The sequence below is a fragment of the Carya illinoinensis genome, chromosome 5 (assembly GCF_018687715.1).
Source record: "Carya illinoinensis cultivar Pawnee chromosome 5, C.illinoinensisPawnee_v1, whole genome shotgun sequence".
In the NCBI taxonomy this organism is placed as follows: Eukaryota; Viridiplantae; Streptophyta; class Magnoliopsida; order Fagales; family Juglandaceae; genus Carya; species Carya illinoinensis.
Genome location: NC_056756.1, coordinates 23,004,140 through 23,023,979, shown reverse-complemented (window position 1 = coordinate 23,023,979; position 19,840 = coordinate 23,004,140). Strand labels below are relative to the sequence as shown.

At 39.5% G+C, this 19,840-nt stretch overlaps 1 long non-coding RNA gene across 1 annotated transcript; it reads right to left on the bottom strand.

Moving 5' to 3' along the window:
• Positions 1–15,114: 15,114 nt before the first annotated feature.
• LOC122311873 lies at positions 15,115–19,323 on the bottom strand. Its single transcript, XR_006242895.1, has 3 exons — positions 19,059–19,323; positions 18,834–18,920; positions 15,115–15,162 (listed from the first exon to the last, which is right to left on the bottom strand). It is a non-coding gene; the product is annotated as an uncharacterized LOC122311873 (long non-coding RNA).
• Between the last annotated feature and the right edge of the window lie 517 nt (positions 19,324–19,840).

Below are 19,840 nucleotides of genomic sequence, written 5' to 3'. Positions count from 1 at the left end.
TGAATCTCAAGGTTTAACCAATTTAAAAACATCACCAAGAACTCCAAAATTCCAAATCTTTCTTATTACATGTTCATAATACATTCCTAAGAACAAACAAGTTTTGAATCATGATTATGCCCAAAGAATAACGCGATAGTTGTAGGACAACTTTGGGGTGTCGATTCCACAGGGAGACAAATTAAAAGAATAGTAGCAGAAACAGAGAAACTAAAGAAAAATATTAAATGGTTAATAGAAATCAAAGATTAATTTTAAATGTAAATTAAAATGAAGCAAAGTGATTAACGGAAAAAGTACTCAAAATTTGACGAACAGTAGAGTGTCGGGAATCCCTTGCACAAATCTGGTATTTTAATTATTCTTAATTCATTAGATAGCTCAATTTCCTCAATTTAGGAAATTCTCAATCGAAAGGTATAGATTTATAAACCAAAATTAAATCAAATGTAACCCTTTGAAAAAAACATTCACCACTTTTAAAATATGTTAATTACTACCCCTATTGAGAAAATCCAATGACGACAATATACTCAGGGAGCGATATTGCAGCAAAAAACTAAATCAATATAGATAAATAATTGATCCAAAAAATATCAAAGAACTAATCCATTCAATAGAGAAAGCATGACTCAATCCAGAAATATAATAAATTCTATGACTATTTGGAGAATAAAACATCAACGATGAATTGAGAATGATAAAACAAAAGAGTTTTAGCAATTAAAAATCGAGGCAAGAAACATCCATAGCCTAAGAAGACATAGGCATGGTGGTCTCGCCGTGGGGTGAGAGGCTGGCTACCCTGTTTTGCGCAAGGTTGATGGCGATGGACTAAGGCGAGGCGGGACTGCTAGTTGATGAGAGGCGTGCTGCTCTGTTTTGAAAGAACAGAGAGTTGGTGGTATGAGCAGCGACTCTAGGTCACGTCAAGAAGGCTTCCTGGTGCTCTCCGTGCTTCGCGGTGGTCGGCACAGCAGCTCATGTACTACACAATAGTAGAAAAGAAAGGAATAGTGCTCCGTTGTGCTCCTTCAACTTGGCTTTAATGTATAATGTTGTGTTTGGAGCCGTGAGCTTGGAGGAGAACTCTACACTTGGTGGTCTCCACACCTGCTTGGAGGGAGAACGTGGCACGGAGAGGGAGCAGTTGGAATAAGCGATGAAACCCTAAGTGGCTCTCCCAATAGGCTGGGCTTTTGTTTGGGCTGGGCTGGGCTTCAGGCCATGTATTTTAGTTTTCTCAGTGTATCACGTGTTTTTGAATGTTTTTCTTGTATTTTTGGTTATTTAGTTTGTTTTAGGTAGTAGTTGGAAACAGTCTTTAGGACCGAGGGTCTGTAGAGTTTTGTACTCCACTCCATGGGAGGAGGAGTTGTGTGGACTGTCTTATGATAGAGTTAAGTCTCTCAGACGATTAGTTTGGAGGCCTGTCTCTCAGACAGTTAGTCTGAAGTAGGCCTGTTCATCCGAGTTCCGACTCGGGAATCCGGGTAGACCCAAACCGGAATCCAGATTTCAAATCCGGGCCGAAACCCGGACCGGGTTAATCCGGATCAGAAATGGGCCGGAACCCGAATGAATCCAGGTTTTTCAAGACCCGGATTCCAGGTTCCGGATTGAACCCGGTTTTTTTTTTTTTTTAAACCCATATAAAAGCGTAAATGCATCCAATATTTTCACATATAGCTTTGATTGTTTTTATAAAAAACAAAAGAAAAAAATTTGATTGTGCACTTTAGAAGTTGAAAAATATCAGCTCCTATATCAAAGTTCAATAAAAATGCATGTAAAACCAAAAAATATTTCAATATTCATCTATGCAAGTATGCATGCATTACAATACAATCCACTATATTATATATTTGTTATTTATATACATTACATTACAAAATACCAAATTACAATATATAAATTACAAAATTAGTAATTTAATTTCCACACCAAATAGCAACTTTAAAGTGATTGGCCTGAAAGTGATCCTGCAAAAAATAAAATAGCATGAAAATGACATAAATCTGAAAGCACACATCCTACAAAATGGCATAATTGTATCTGGATTCCACAAAAAAATCATATAATTGTTTGGATATCCTTCCATCAATATTACCTTGGAAGCCAAAGCAATGTGAGGTAATTCCTACAAAAATAGACTTCATATCGTTAGCGAGGTGCAGATAAATCTGACAAAACAAAACAATAGCAGCAATGAAAGTGCCAAAACGTTTGGACTTTGTGATATTTGACAACACATCATAGCACAGATGAAAAAGATAAATAGGCTTCATTTCTCCGATGAAGGAAGCGTGACATCTACGCATTTAACGAACAAAAGGTAAAACGGCCTCTAAACAGCAAGAAAATGCGACAATTGGAAGGTAAAACGCCCTCTAAACAGCACTAGTCTCCCCATGGTGGTCTTAAGAGACAAGCTTCTCATCTGATTTCAAAAATTGGTTAAAACAAAGAAAAGGTCAAAAGACAATCAGGCTTGCAAACCAAAAGGGGAAAAAATTCACAGGAAAGAAAAAAGAAGGAAAAACAAAACAAAAGCTCTTCCAAAACAAAAACCCAATGATTTTAGGGCAATTCTGGTGTTAATGTAATGAGTAATTGTTCATAATCTATGTTGTTTTTAAAAATTAATAGATTAGGTGCAGGCTTAATTGAGATCGGGTTCTAGTTGGTACTAGCTATTTAAGGCATTATTAGAGTTACCATTCTTGGATATGCTAATCAATGAACCTCAAGTAGGTTATTATCTAATAGAAGAGGCTAAGTTCTCGAATTTGTAAGCCCGTCAAATTCATGCTTGTCAATACTCTGAAACAAGGAGCAGTCACATTAATATAGAAGAATCAATGTTAACAACCTTCTAAGTGCATTAAAGGGCATACATGGAGGTCACACGTGAATTGGTGCATACATAGAAGTCTCTAAAACCTTATTCACCACCAATCACAACAAACAAAATAATATAACAAAGAATCTAAGCTAAACAATAATGTTAAAACTTTTTAGCAATAATGTCCAACCTTTTAGAAATTGTTATATTAGTAAGTACTGGGTACTAGTACTTTTAGGGCTTTGAATGGAAGATCAAACACATATATACGTACGCCATGAAAATATATTAATTATAAATGAAATTTATACCTGTTCATGAAAATTTAATAATTAATACCCATGCACTTATTTTAATATTGGTCAAGTTAATTACCCGATAATCAATGCATGCAATATAGATCTCTGAAGTTTCACATGATCATAATTTTAATTTTGTTGGATGATAAAATTCTATATATTAACAAAAACACAAGTTTAAAAGCAAAGAGAGCAGATCTAGCAACCATTTCAAAGCATAAAAATATTAAACATATATAACACTTAAATATACGGTTAAGGGTTTCAACTGAAGTAGACCCTTTACCCATAAAAATATTCCTCAAACAAACCCAAAATCAACAAGGAGGGAAAAAAAAAAACAAAGAGAATAAGACATACCCGTGGATGAAAACGAAGGCACGGTGATAAAAATGACTCTTTGATCGGCAGAGCAGGCTAGGGTTTCGGCATGAGATAGAAAGTGAGAGAAGAGAGAGCGAGACAAGGAGGAAGACAGAGACGACGACACGAGGATGAAAAGGCACCAAGTTGAAGACGACACTTTGATCGGTAGAGTCAGCTAGGTTTCAGCGAGAGAGTGAGAGAGATGAAGCGAAAGGGGGCGGAAGGCTGAAGACGATGAAAACCTAATGACAATGAGTGAGTTTGGTTTTTATATAAACCGGGTACCGGATTTTAAAAGCGGTACCCGGGTTAGACAGCCCGTATCTGGACCAGATAGATCCGGAGTTTATAATACGGATTTCGGCCCAGATTTAATCCGGTCCGAAACCCGGAACCGGAATCAGGTTATCCGGGTTCCGGACCTTAAATCCAGCATGGTTGAACAGTCCTAGTCTGAAGGCATTGGACAAGACTAATGTGAACCCCAATCGACTCGCTTTGAGAGCCAACACAATATTGGAAAACAAACCCAAGAACGCCAAACTCAAGTCTATGGATGGAGAATTTAGACCCGTTGAAATCTCGTTCCAAGAACCTAGATTATATTAAAATCTAGACCCAATGAAATCCCGTCTCAAGAACCCAAATTACAACGAGGAACGCCACAAAGGTTGTGATTTACCTTTGATAAGTTCAAGAGTTCAATTAAGAACACGAGGAGAAAACTCACTCACAATGAAAATTCAATAAAAAATGTCTTACCTCTCAAATGAGGCTACAAGTGCCTTAAATAAACAATTCCCAAAACGGCCGCGGGTACTGTAGCGTGAACAGTGCCGCGCTACAGTAACTTCTAAAACCCTAGTTCACATAAATTAATAACTTTCCAAATATGCCCTTGGCCAAAATACAAGGCCTTCCCAAAAACCCTAGTTCATTAGAAATAAGACATATGGGCTAGACATCTCTCCCAAGCCCAATTATTCTAGAATAATTCCTTTGACTAATAAAATAAGTCATTTCAATGAAATAAATAAGTCCATGGTCTTTAATAACAATCGGCTCAAGTCGTGTCTTCCATAGCTTGGATCAAGTGGATCAAAACTGGTTCTCATTCTTTCAAGCCCATCATGTGTGTTGGGCTCTTGCTAGTTTCATCCCAATTGGATTGCACCAATTCTTGCATTGCTCCCTTAATCTTCATGGCTCTTAATCTTGTAATTGATCCTTAAGACTTGATCTGCCTTGAGGCCCATCAAAGACCCTGTCAGTTGTAAAGAAATTTGTGGGCTGGAGAGCAAGAAAATGTTAGAATTTGATTTGTATTTTACAGGTCAAAAGTTGTAATCGTCCGCTTCATTAATGTATGAAACAACAATGTTTCACTTTTAAAAAGAAAAATAAATAAGGATTGTTTGGATAAATTCTGAATTGATCTAGGTGCTATAAAGCATGTTAAAAGTGAGATTCAGCAACTTTAGACCAACTAAACCTACTCTTATAGCCAATAGTTTCCTTTTCCTATTTTTTTTTTTTTTTTAATTTTCATGGTGTCACAAATACTACAATACATTGAAAAAACAAGAGTTTCGCAATAGCGAGTAAAGCAGTAAAGCACTCAATGGCAAGGAAACACATACATAAACCTCTGGTGGCAACAGCCTAATGTCACCACCTAGATTTTTCTAGAGAATTTCCTAACCTTCTAGAGTCTCCTAGTCCTTTGTAATCTTGTAGAATTGTGTGGAATATTCTAGAATGATATAGAACCCACTAGAGAATGGCCTTTTAGACAATTCTAGAGTAGTAATCTAGAAGGGGCGTTATAGACAATTCTACAGTAGTAATCTAGAAAGTTCTTTACCCTTGGATTGATGACAAGTGTCACAATCCTAACCATTCTTTGTACCAAGAGTTCCCTATAAATAGAGGGGGCTCTCATTTGTGTAAATCACCAAGCAATAAGAGAAACAAGTTCTCTAGAGCATCTCTCTCTATCTTCTCTCTCTAGCTTTGTTCTCTATTGTCTTGAGTCCTTTAGAAGGCTTACTTAGGAGCTTTGTGGAGAGAAAGCCTCCTAAGGCCGCACGGGTCAAGTGAAGAAATTCTAAGTCCGTGACAGTTGGTATCGGAGCTATCCAGGTTGGGATGGCAGATCCAAGCGAGATCACGATGGACTCAAGCTCATCTATGGAGTCTCGTCTCGATGGCATCGAGAGGGCCATGGCCAAGATATTGGCCAAGATCAAAGAATGGGATCAGTCTCACAGGGAGGTGAGCACCCTTGACAACACTGTAACGAGGGTGGAGGTGGCGGTAGCGGATGTCAGGGACCGACTTGACATCGTGGAGCAAGGTTTGGAGGAGCTAGGATTGGAGGGACAATCCGAATCGCTCAAGGAGTCCATTCTGAGCACCATCAACCCCACCATCGAGGCACAGCGTGTTGAGAACGTTGCTTTCCAAGACCGGGTCTTGGGGGAGCTAACAAAACTCCAAGAGCAAATGGAGGAACACCGCGTCGGTCTGGAGGAGACCAAGGTGGATTGGGCTATGTGCAAGCGTGCAATGGCCAATGGGGGCGACGTCGGAGCCGAAATGATGGCGACACCAAGGGTGGATACCCCCAAACAAAAAGAGTTCGATGGTAAGCCGGATGCCAAAGAACTAGACAGTTATATGTGGCATATGGAGTGCTACTTCGAAACTTTGAACATATAAGATGAGCATGTCAAGGTACGTACTGCTTCTCTCTCCCTTACTAATCTTGCTGGTACTTGGTGGCGTCGTAAGCATAGCGAGATAGAGAAGGGTACTTGCACTATTAATTCTTGGGAAGAGTTCAAGCGTGAACCCAAAGGCAATTCTATCCTGAGAATGTGGCTATTCATGCGCGGAAGAGAATGAAGGAGTTAAAGCACACCTCTTCTATCCGCAACTATGTTGAGGAATTTTCTGCCTTCATGCTTCAAATCACAAACATGAGTGAAGAAGATCTCCTCTTCAACTTCATCGATGGTCTCAAGTCTTGGGTGGCTCAAGAACTCAAGCGTCGTGGGGTCAACGACATCTCCACCGCCCTGACAGTGGCAGAAACCTTAGAAGAATTTGAGTATCATAAGAGTGACAACTCTTCAAAGCCCAAGTCTTCAAAGGATAATCACAACAAGGGTGGGGAAGCGAAGGGGTTCAAGCTCCCACAGTACAAAGACCGGAGAGACAAGCCTTCAACATCAAAGGAGGGCAAGAAGGACTACTCTAAAGATAAAAAGCCAAAGGATGCTTGTTTCCTTTGTGACAGACCACATTGGGCTAGAGATTGTCCCAAGAGGAAGGCCCTCAACGCTATGTTGGAGGAGAAGGAAGTTCAAGAGAAGTCGCACCTGGGGTGTCTACAACTTCTCAACTCCCTCAAGGCAAGCACAAAGCCAACCACTAAGGATGGATCCTTGATGTTTGTAGAGGTGATCGTCAATGGGAAGAAGAGTCATGCCATGGTCGACTCAAGAGCTTCTCACAACTTCATTAAGAAGAAAGAGGCCACATGGCTAGGGATTCCTCTTAAGAAGGGTCAAGGATGGCTGAAGACCGTGAATTCTGAAGCCAAATCCCTTGATGGCGTAGCTCACTGGGTGGAGCTACAACTTGGCACTTGGAAAGGTACGGTGGATTTCTCGGTCGCTCCTATGGATGATTTCGACATCATGTTGGAGATGAAATTCTTGAGACGGTTCAATGTAGTGTCTCTTCCCCACTACAACTTGGTGTGTTTCTTAGAGGGCGGTCCATGCATGATACCCACCGTGTCCAAGCCAAACACCACCCAGCTTCTATCCGCCATGCAATTCAAGAAAGGATGGAAGAAGGGCGAGGTGTCTTACTTGGCTTCTATGGAGGAAGATGAAGTGAAGATTTCCTCCCCTCCACCCAAGGAAATCCAAAGGGTCCTCAGGGATTATGAGGATGTCATGCCGCCAGAGTTGCCCAAGCAACTACCACCTAGGAGAGAGGTGGATCATCAGATCGAGTTGGAACCCGACGCCAAACCACCCGCCAAAGCACCTTATCGCATGTCACCTCCAGAGCTTGAAGAACTAAGGAGGCAACTTAAGGAGCTACTTGATGCCGGATTCATCCAACCCTCCAAGACACCATACGGGGCACCCGTGTTGTTTCAAAGGAAGCATGATGGGTCTTTGCGGCTGTGCATTGACTATCGGGCTCTAAATAAGGTAACCATCAAAAACAGATACCCAATTCCCTTTGATTGCTGATTTATTTGATCAACTGGGCCATGCAAAATACTTCTCCAAGCTTGATCTAAGATCAGGGTATTTTCAAGTGAGGATTGTGGAAGGGGATGAAGCAAAGACAACTTGTGTGACTCGCTATGGGGCATACGAGTTCCTAGTGATGCCCTTTGGCCTCACAAATGCTCCAGCTACCTTCTGCACACTCATGAACAAGATCTTCCATCCCTATCTTGATCAATTTGTGGTAGTCTATTTAGATGATATCATCATCTATAGTTCTACCTTTGAGGAACATGTGGAGCATTTAAGGGTTGTTTTCCGTGTCTTAAAGGAAAACCAACTCTATGTCAAGAAGGAAAAGTGCTCATTTGCACTAAACGAAGTCCATTTCCTTGGCCACAAAATCCAAGGTGGAAAACTCAGCATGGAAGTGGGAAAAGTTGAGGCAATCAAGAAGTAGGATCCTCCCACTAAGGTTACCGAGCTCCGATCCTTCCTTGGGCTTGTCAACTATTATAGAAGATTTATAAAGGGATCCTCTACAAGAGCATCCCCCCTCACCGACTTGCTCAAGAAGAACAGGACATGGGAGTGGTCGTCAAGGTGTCAGAAAGCCTTCGACGATCTGAAGACAGCCATCACGGAGGAACCGGTCTTGGCCCTACCAGATTGTACCAACCTTTTGAGGTACAATCAGATGCATCAGATTTTGCCATAGGGCGAGTTCTCATGCAAGAGGGACATCCCATTGCATATGAGAGTCGCAAACTCAATGAGACTGAGAGGCGATACACTGTGCAAGAAAAGCAGATGACAGCTATCATCCACTGCCTCAGAGTTTGGCGACACTATCTGCTTGGCTCCCATTTTGTGGTCAAAACAGATAATATTACCACTAGTTACTTCCAAAGTCAGAAGAAACTAAGCCCAAATCAAGCTAGGTGGCAAGACTTCTTGGCAGAATTTGATTTTGTCTTGGAGGATAAACCCAGCAAGGCCAACCTTGTTGCATCAGCTCAAGGGGAGCTACTTGATATGATCCGTGAAGGCATGGAGCAAGATCCCTTAGCCAAGAACTTGGTAAACATGGTTAAGGAAGGGAAAACCAAGAGATTCTGGGTAGAGGACGGTCTTCTCTACACCATCAGGCGGCGAATCTATGTTCCAAAGTGGGGAAACCTACGAAGGAACCTTATCAAGGAGTGCCATGATTCCTTGTGGGCTGGACATCCGGGCCAACGACGTACTCGAGCTTTGCTGGAAGCTTCCTACTATTGGCCTCAATTGAGAGATGAGGTGGAACTCTACGTGAAAACTTGTCTTGTGTGTCAACAAGACAAGGTGGAGAATCAAAGTCCTGCAGGATTACTAGAACCACTAACCATTCCTTCTCACCCATGGGAAAGTGTGAGCATGGATTTTATAGTGGCTCTACCTAAATCCGAGGGGTGCGGTACCCTCATTGTGGTGGTAGATCGATTCTCCAAGTATGCCACCTTCATAGCGGCCCCTAAGGATTGCTTAGCTGAAGAAACTCCAAGATTATTCTTCAAGCATGTGGTGAAGTATTGGAGCTTACCACGGAGCATCATTAGTGATCAGGACCCTCGCTTCACAGGAAAGTTCTGGTCGGGACTATTTAAGCTTATGGGGTCTGCCCTACATTTCTCTACCAGCTTTCACCCTCACACAGATGGGCAAACTGAGAGGGTGAATGCCTTGTTGGAGTTATACTTGAGTCACTTTGTAAGTGCCAACCAATCCGATTGGGCTAAGTTATTGAATGTCGCTCAATTCTTATATAATTTACAAAGGAGTGAATCCACAAACAAAAGCCCATTTGAGATTGTAATGGGACAGCAACCACTTACTCCCTAGTCATTGGAGACAAGCTACGCGGGGAATTGTCCGACAGCCTTCAAGGTTGCTAAGTCTTGGAACGAACAATTGGATGTGACCCGTTCCTACTTAGACAAAGCAACCAAGAAGATGAAGAAGTGGGCTGATCAAAAGAGGAGGCACGCAGAATATCGTATAGGCGACTTGGTGTTAGTAAAGATCTTGTCGAGCCAACACAAGTTCACAAGAAAGCTACACTGATGTGAACCCCAATCGACTCGCTTTGAGACCCAACAACAATATTGGAAAACAAACCCAAGAACGCCAAACTCAAGTCTATGGATGGAGAATTTAGACCCGTTGAAATCTCGTTCCAAGAACCTAGATTATATTAAAATCTAGACCCAATGAAATCCCGTCTCAAGAACCCAAATTACAACGAGGAACGCCACAAAGGTTGTGATTTACCTTTGATAAGTTCAAGAGTTCAATTAAGAACACGAGGAGAAAACTCACTCACAATGAAAATTCAATAAAAAATGTCTTACCTCTCAAATGAGGCTACAAGTGCCTTAAATAAACAATTCCCAAAACCCTAAAGGAATAGTGCCGCGGGTACTGTAGCATGAACAGTGCCTCGCCACAGTACTTCTAAAATCCTAGTTCACATAAATTAATAACTTTTCAAATATGCCCTTGGCCAAAATACTTGGCCTTCCCAAAAACCCTAATTCATTAGAAATAAGAGAAATAAGACATATGGGCTAGACATCTCCCAAGCCCAATTATTCTAGAATAATTCATTTTACTAATAAAATAAGTCATTTCAATGAAATAAATAAGTCCATGGTCTTTAATAACAATCGGCTCAAGTCGTGTCTTCCATAACTTGGATCAAGTGGATCAAAACTGGTTCTCATTCTTTTAAGCTCATCATGTGTGTTGGGCTCTTGCTAGTTTCATCCCAATTGGATTGCACCAATTCTTGCATTGCTCCCTTAATCTTCGTGGCTCTTAATCTTGTAATTGATCCTTTAAGACTTGATCTGCCTTTGGGCCTATCATTCCCCCTCTCCTCAAAAGGATTCGACCTCGAATCTCCACCTGGATCAAAGGGAAAAAGATTATTAATATTGAAAATAGCAAACACATGATACATACCTCGAAGATCCACGAGATATGAAATATCATTAATTTTATCAAGAATTTAGAAATGTTCATCCAAGCTACTTCTGTCATCCACAAACAAAAGTATCAGAGTTAAATAATTATGTGGATTAAAATCATAAACAACTTCAAAAGGAGAATATGAGTAGTAGTAGTATGCAAGGTCCTATTATATGCAAACTCTTTAAATGGCAAACAATCCTCCCAAGTTTTTAAATTCTTATGAAGAACAGTGCATAAGAGCTGAGTATTAGAAACAATACTCCTAGGTACACCATGAAGTCGCACTATCCCCCTGAAAAATAAGTTAGCTATGTTTGTGGTATTATCAATTTTATGACATGGAATGAAATGTGATATTTTGCTAAATCTATGCACAACCACAAAAATAGAATCTCTACCCCTTTTAGTTGTATGCAGCCCCAAAACAAAGTCTATAGATATGCCTACCAATGGTTTACTAGGAACGGGTAAAGGTGTATACAACCAATGTGGCAAAACCTTAGACTTGGCCTTCCTACATGTAATGCACATGCCACAAATGCAATTGACGTCTCTTTTCATCTTAGGCCAAAAGAAATGTTCATCCAATAATCCAATGAAAGGCAAATGATACTCCCACAAATGCTCATGAGACACATCTAAAGTTTTCTTTGCACCAAAATGACCATTCCAATTATATGCAAACTCAATGAATGGTAAGTAGTACTCCCACCAATGGTCATCCAACACGTCTAAAATTCCCTTTATATCAAAATTTTCCAACAGACCACATCCATGCACAAGCAACTCACGCATAAGACTAGTAGGCACACAAAGTATTTTCTCTCTAAACAAGTACCAATATAGTCTATATAAATAAGAAAACGATGCTTTCTTACGTACTCCATACACACTAGCCATGCCATCATCATTAACAAACAAGTTCTTATCATATTCAAGTCTCAATAACTTTGCATCTATAATGATGACAAGGACGTACCTTCTTGCATAAGCATCAACCACAAAATTTTCTTTACCTTGTGTGTGTACTTAGTTACATAAGGAAATGTCTCAATGAGTTGCACCCACTTGTCATGCATTCTATTCAACTTACAGTGTCCTTTCAAGTGCGTCAAGGACTCATGTTCTTCAAAGAAAGGTCGAGTAGGGATTGTCGCACTTGGCATAAAATCAATGTAATGCTCTATCTCTCTAATAGATGACAATCCACTAAACACTCCACTAGGAATTACGACCTTATATCCCTGCAACAAAGAGATAACAATACTAGGCAAAGATTCATTAAATCCGTTAGTAGTAAAATTCGCCTTAGCATAAAAACTCACTTCTCTCTTTGTTTTTCTCTCACTTTCTTCACTCCAGCTTTTCTTTTCACTCTCATTTTTCTTTTCACTCTCTTTTTTTCTTTCACTCTCTTTTTCCTTTTCACTCTCTTTTTTCTTTTCACTCTCTCTCTTTGCTTCAGTCTCTTTATTTTTTCACTCTCTTTGTTCTTTTCACTCTCTCCTTCTCTTGAGGTTTTGGCCTCACTATTTCTCTTTTGATCAACCTCACTTTTCAACTTCAGTTGGTCCTCATGGACCTGTGTTGGAGTTAAAGGAGCAAGTTTGATTCTTTTTCCATCATTTTCAAAACTGTACATGTTTCTAAACCCATCATAGATCACTCTCCTATCATACTGCCACGGCCTCCCCAACAAAATATGGCCAGCATGCATAGGCACAACATCGCAAAGTACATCATCCTTGTACCTCCCAATTGAAAAAGAAACTAGCACTTGCTTATTTATCCTAACCTCCCCACAATCATTCAACCACTGCAACTTGTATGGTCTAGGGTGTTTCAAAGTAGGTAGATTCAATTTCTCAACTAAAGTAGTGCTAGCAACATTAGTACAACTCCCTCCATCAATAATCATACTACATACCTTGTTGTTGATGTGGCATCTAGTACGAAAAATGTTCTCTCTTTGCTGCTCTATACCATCCATCTTAAATTCTGTATTGGGAGCACGCCTAACAAGAGACTCGCCATACTCTTCATTCTTATTGTACTTATTCTCAATACTAGGCTCACATCTCCTCCTATCTCTCCCACTTTGCAAATTTCTAATCAATGCAGCTTGTTGTTCCATCTTATCCATCACTTCCCCCAGCTTCAAATTTAACCTTTCAAACTTTTGTTGCATGAACTGCAACAAAAAGAATGAATTGTTTGACATCATCTTTGGTTATAAGTCACTTTAATGAGACATTGTATGTGCTGCACAAAAAAGAATGTTAGTGGCAAAAGACCTCACACGCTCTCCCTCACGTGTTTACACTCAAATAATGGCACTCCACTCGTGTTTCACTCTTAATTGGCTTTTTCCCGATAATGATCTCACACTCTCTTGCCTTTTACCTCAAGAATTTTCCCACTCAAGTTCTTCCAAAACTAATTGAACTAAATCAAGGCAATACAACCTTGTTTTATCCCAACTAATAATTAGATCCAAGAAACAAGAACAAGAAAAACACGGAATGAATAAAATGACAACGGAATCAAGGAAATTATTGGAATGGAAGGGTAACTATAAGACAAGATACCAACTAGAAAGAGGTAACAAGAGGTAATTCAGCCCCTTTAAGGACAAGACCCAATTAACAAATTTCTTTCTTTCTCTTTTATTGTAACTATATAGCAACCACTGAATATGCTACCTCTACTTTCCTTCTCTCTCATTCTTTTTCTGAATTTTTTTTTTTTTTGAATTTTTTTTTCTTTTCCTTTCTTCTCTTTTCTTTTCCTTTCCTTTCCTTTCCTTTCTTTTCTTTTTATTTTCTTTTCTCAAAAATTCAACCACAAACAGAAATATTCAATTGTGATAATGAAACAATTGAATTCAAATACATACAAATTGATAAGGAAATAGAAGGGAATCAATGAAACCCTAGAAATTTCAAATCCTAGATGATGCAAATTTTGACAGCTCTCAAACAAGGAATTTAGCCACCCTATGATGATGAACATGAAACCCAAAATTTGGCAGCCCTAGGAAATTCGAATTTCTGCACTTTTTTTTTTTTTTTGTGCAACCCTAGAACAATGAAGCTCTAGAATTAATGATACAACAAATAAACATAGAATCAGACCTGATTGGAAACCTTGCTCTGATACCAAATGATGTGAACCCCAATCGACTCGCTTTGAGACCCAACAACAATATTGGAAAACAAACCTAAGAACGCCAAACTCAAGTCTATGGATGGAGAATTTAGACCCGTTGAAATCTCGTTCCAAGAACTTAGATTCTATTAAAATCTAGACCCAATGAAATCCCGTCTCAAGAACCCAAATTACAACGAGGAACGCCACAAAGGTTGTGATTTACCTTTGATAAGTTCAAGAGTTCAATTAAGAACACGAGGAGAAAACTCACTCACAATGAAAATTCAATAAAAAATGTCTTACCTCTCAAATGAGGCTACAAGTGCCTTAAATAAACAATTCCCAAAACCCTAAAGGAATAGTTCCGCGGGTACTGTATCGTGAACAGTGCCGCGCTACAGTAACTTCTAAAACCCTAGTTCACATAAATTAATAACTTTCCAAATATGCCCTTGGCCAAAATACAAGGCCTTCCCAAAAACCCTAGTTCATTAGAAATAAGACATATGGGCTAGACATCTCCCAAGCCCAATTATTCTAGAATAATTCCTTTTACTAATAAAATAAGTCATTTCAATGAAATAAATAAGTCCATAGTCTTTAATAACAATCGGCTCAAGTCGTGTCTTCCATAGCTTGGATCAAGTGGATCAAAACTGGTTCTCATTCTTTTAAGCCCATCATGTGTGTTGGGCTCTTGCTAGTTTCATCCCAATTGGATTGTACCAATTCTTGCATTGCTCCCTTAATCTTCGTGGCTCTTAATCTTGTAATTGATCCTTAAGACTTGATCTGCCTTGAGGCCCATCATACACAAGGGGCTTGTACGACGTTATGAGGGACCATTCCCAATCATCAAGAAAATAGGGAAGGTCTCCTACAAGGTAGACTTATCCTCCAACTTCAAGCTGTGACGCCCCCAAATCCCCACGCCCGAACACGGGGAAATCGAGACATCCGGATGGTGACAACCCGGGTCACCATCCCATCGACGGGTGCCAAGTGTGTGCAAAAGCAACAAATGTGCACAAAGAAACACGCAGCGGATAACGAAAGTCATAACTAAGTACCAGAATTTTTCTTAACGTAATACAAGCTGTTTAAAACATACATAAATAAAATATTACAAAAACACAAATACAGTTTTAAACCAAATATAAAGCATAGCATCAGCAACCCGGCGGAGCCGCATCCTCGGGCTCAGCCTCCTCCTCTTCGTCCTCTAACTCTGCACCAAAAGCTACGGAACCAAAAATGGTACCGCAGGTAAGTAAAACCCAAACACTACCATATAAAAACACATATAGAACTCAAACAACATGCATGAAACATGCCTAATGCACAAAGCCCATAGAACATAATTTTCCACACATGCCAAAAACCCATTTGGCCCAAAAACACATCCTTTTCGAAAAACACGCCAAATGTCACATTTTGCCTATATCCGTCTCAAACCATTATCCATATTAACCGTATGCACCATGACCTCCCCTAGGGGTCATCCGCACACCCTGGCTCCAATGCCATACCGCAGAGTACCACCACGCATGTGACACCTAACGAGCGATGCCCAGTTCCGTGCCCCGCACGTTCGTAACCAAACATCGTCTAGCCCTCGCCAGCGAAGGGCCACGGAGTCGGTGCGTAGAGCGATGCCCGGTTCCGCGCTCGGCGCGTTCGTAGCCAAGCAACCCCTAGCCCCCGCTCCCGTCGTCTAGCGACAACTCAGGGGACATCACTCAGTTTATTCCGCTCCTGAGTGACCAGAGGAGCTCCATCGGAATAATACCCCATCCCGGCTTGGGGTCGTGATACACACGCACCCGTAAGACCACTTACGCCAATACACATGCTTTTCATACATAAACAAAAACACACGTGCATGCACCATGTAATGCCATATCAATGCAAAATAAAATAATCCAACAACATAAAACAAATAAACAGGCAACTCCATCCTCCATCCATCCGACCCCCGAACTCCTCGGACTCAGTCCGGAATCAACCAATCAGCAGATTAATTAATTGAAAGAGCAATATATATTTAAATCTGAAAATAGGGTTTGGAAAATACTTACAGCGTTATATGGCAAATTTAGAAAACACGAGGCGTTGCAAACGGCGGCGAAAAAGAAACGTCACAGTGAAAATTCACTATGGCCGTGGGTTGTGAAAAACCCACTTTTGAACGGGGACAAACTAGGGCTTGGGATTGATAGAGAATGATCTAGGGATGATTTTGAAGCTATTGGAAGTGGTGGTTGGCCGTGGGTGGCGGCCGAATCGCCGGAAAGAGGCCAGATTTCCCAAAAAGGAAAGCTAGCTCGGATAAATTCTGAATTGATCTAGGTGCTATAAAGCATGTTAAAAGTGGGATTCAGCAACTTTAGACCAACTAAACCTACTCTTATAGCCAATAGTTTCCTTTTGCTATTTTTTTTTTTTTTTAATTTTCATGGTGTCAGAAATACTACAATACATTAAAAAAAAAAAAAACAAGACTTTCGCAATAGCGAGTAAAGCAGTAAAGCACTCAATGGCAAGAAAACACATACATAAACCTCTGGTGGCAACAGCCTAATGTCACGGACTTAGAATTTCTTCACTCGACCCGTGCGGCCTTAGGAGGCTTTCTCTCCCACAAATCTCCTAAGTAAGCCTTCTAAAGGACTCAAGACAATAGAGAACAAACTAGAGAGAGAAGATAGAGAGAGATGCTCTAGAGAACTTGTTTCTCTTATTGCTTGGTGATTTACACAAATGAGAGCCCCTCTATTTATAGGGAACTCTTGGTACAAAGAATGGTTAGGATTGTGACACTTGTCATCAATCCAAGGGTGAAGAACTTTCTAGATTCCTACTCTAGAATTGTCTATAACGCCCTTTCTGGAACACTACTCTAAATTGTCTATAACGCCCCTTCTAGATGACTCTACACAATTCCACAAGATTACAAAAGACTTGGAGGCATTTAGAAGGTTAGGAAATTCTCTAGAAAAATCTAGGTGGTGACACTAAGCACCTGCCAAAACAAATAGCCATTCTATATTAATAATTGGGAGATCAATCACGATTTTCAATACAAGAAAACTAAGCTGCAAATGTGTTCGAGAACAAAACCCAATTCCATTTCAGCTTCATACAACCAAACCTCAACCAAAAAACATCAAAACATTTTCGAGAAAAGAGAAAAATAAGAAAATAGAAAAAAAAAAGAACCAAAAAAAAATTAGAGCAGCATGGTTATTTGCCGCTATTTTAATCACCAAAAAAAGCATTTGCGGCTAAAAATATATTTATTATCCCAAATATTTACTTGGGTCTGTTCAAATCGCGGCAAATTAACTTCTCTGATGAAAAAAAAAAATGCCAGTGATTTGTAGCCGCAGGAAATAGTTTTTGACGAAAAAAAAAAATACTAGCAAAATAGTATCACAGGCTCTCACAAACCTTATAGCTAAAAGGGTTTTGCTACATACAGTCGGCGTGCAGTCGGCTGTACGTAATGAATAAAAAAAAATTATAAAAAACTTATTTTATATTCAGGGGGACCTACATGAATAAAAAAAAGTTATAAAAATAATTTTTTTTTTCATGTAGGTCTCGTATTAATTCATTTTTTTCTCCACGACTGCATGCTGACTGTATTTCCCGACTGCAAAAAGTATTTCTCTAACTAAAATACATAAAGAATGTAAACAGTATATTAATATATATATATATATTGAAATACAAATAACAAATTTCTAAGTAGTTTGAAAAGAAAGAAAAACATAATAAGCACATATTAAAACATGGAAAAAGCAGGGGAAGTGTGCTCCAGTTGTTATTTGATCATTTTAAAGTTTAACTTGCTAAACAAAACTTATTTGTTCTCTGAAAAGCCAAATGCAACATTACTAACCGTATAAACTATCATATTCAAGAGTAAAACATGAATTAGAAATGTGGGAGATTCCAACAAGCTCTCACATAATGAAAACGATGTAAATGTGGGAAACTCCAGCAAATTTAGGTTCTCTCTCTCATCTCCTTTAGATTAAAAGCAGGCAGGCAGTGGGCCTTACCTACCATTCAGCCCTCTCTAAAGAGAATGCTAGTCATGCAAAAATGGAACAGCACAGAAAGCCTGAACTGCTAAGTTGGCACATTTGGTTCTAGAGGTGAAGTCGCCATTCTCTCTGTCATTTTTCATCCAAAACTAAGCCACCCTCCTCAACACAGCAAGAGCTAGCAGAAGCTCCCCAATATCCTCTCCCTCCCTCTTCCAGCATATTATTATCTACTATATATTTTTATGAGTTTTATACACAACTTGTACAAGCAAGAAAAGTTTCATGCCCATAACTGACACTGGTGTTCCAGCAGGTTTGGAACTAAGATTAAAACTGAAATATGAAGAAGTTAGCTATAAGTTTCTAACTTACCACACTGAATCTGTTAGGGACTGCATTCTGAGCCTCCTCAACTAATCTATCTGAGTACACATGTATGCCTCACACTGTAAACAAGTACGGATATGTCTAAACTCTCTCTTAGGATTCTCTTTGCAAACAAATCACATTAGAAAGAAATCTTTCCAGGAAAACTCAGCATTTACAACTTGTCATTATGTATTATCTTCTTTCTAAGATAAGTATACGCAATCAGTTGTACAGATTACGGCATTAGAATTTCCTTTTTGAACTAGCATATCTTCCTTGGTTTTTAACAGAATTGGAAATTACATAATTATCAAAAGACGTGGTGAAAGCACAACTTAGAGTACTTCAAGAATAAGTACCAAACAACAACGATATTAAGAAAAATAACAGGACCAAGGAGAAAACGAAATACAGTTATAAACCCAGTGTCTATGAATAACTGAGCGGTAGAACTAAATTCTAATCTAGAAAAACTTAACATCCATACCATCGAAAGAATTTTATCCTCCACCGCATTGAGCTTTCCAAGAGCAGATCTTATGCTTTTGGGCTGGGGCCAAGAATGAGAACTAGCCTGAAAATTAAAAGTCAAGATAAAGTATGTTGAAAAAAACAAGATAGTTCAAAACCCAGAAAACCAACAGATCGGTATGGTTTCAACACAAAGAAACCACATTTATTGAAATCGATCTCAGGGGACTGGAAATATTACCGCAAGTGTGGGCTGATTTAAGTAGGAATGACGATGCGACAACGGTCCGAGTTGGGCTGTAATGGGGCTAGCCGAGAGAGAGAGAGAGAGAGAGAGAGAGAGAGAGAGAGAGAGAGAGAGAGAGAGAGAGAGAGAGAGGAAAAGCGGGACAGAGTGGAGTTCGGAGAGGGAAGAGGAGAGGGCGTGGAAGAGAAAGAAAATGAATATGTGAGAATTTAAATAAGAAACTGTAGGGACTGAGCATTAACGGTTCATTACCGTTGGATGGAGAAGTGGAAAATCACAAACTCTACAAAAATTCAAATTCGAAATTCAAATATATATTTATATAGACATACTTATATATATACTTGCTTTACATCTGATGCGACATTGTTCTCAACTCCTTATAAGGGCTTCAACGCCAATTCAGTGCAATCCATGTATTGCAATGAATTGAGTCTTTCGTCCGTACTTGTGGTGCATCCTTTGAATTGAATGCATTCTCATTTACTTAATGTAAGTTCATGAATGTCGCTCTATCTTAGCATCTGGAATAATTTATGTGTTATCATTGTTCTCACATGCAGCACAATCTCAATAAAGCATAGAGATAACCCAGTCTCAGGTTCTTTTCCCTCTGACTTCAACACAGAGGTTTTTATTGAAGCATTCTGATAATTTCTCTACAGTCTAATTGTTAAAAAGATGCTGTAAATATAGTTTCCAAATCAGCTATTCATAAAAATTAAACCCTCGTCTCATCAATAAGGCTGTGTGCATGTGTATCTTTTGCTTTGTCT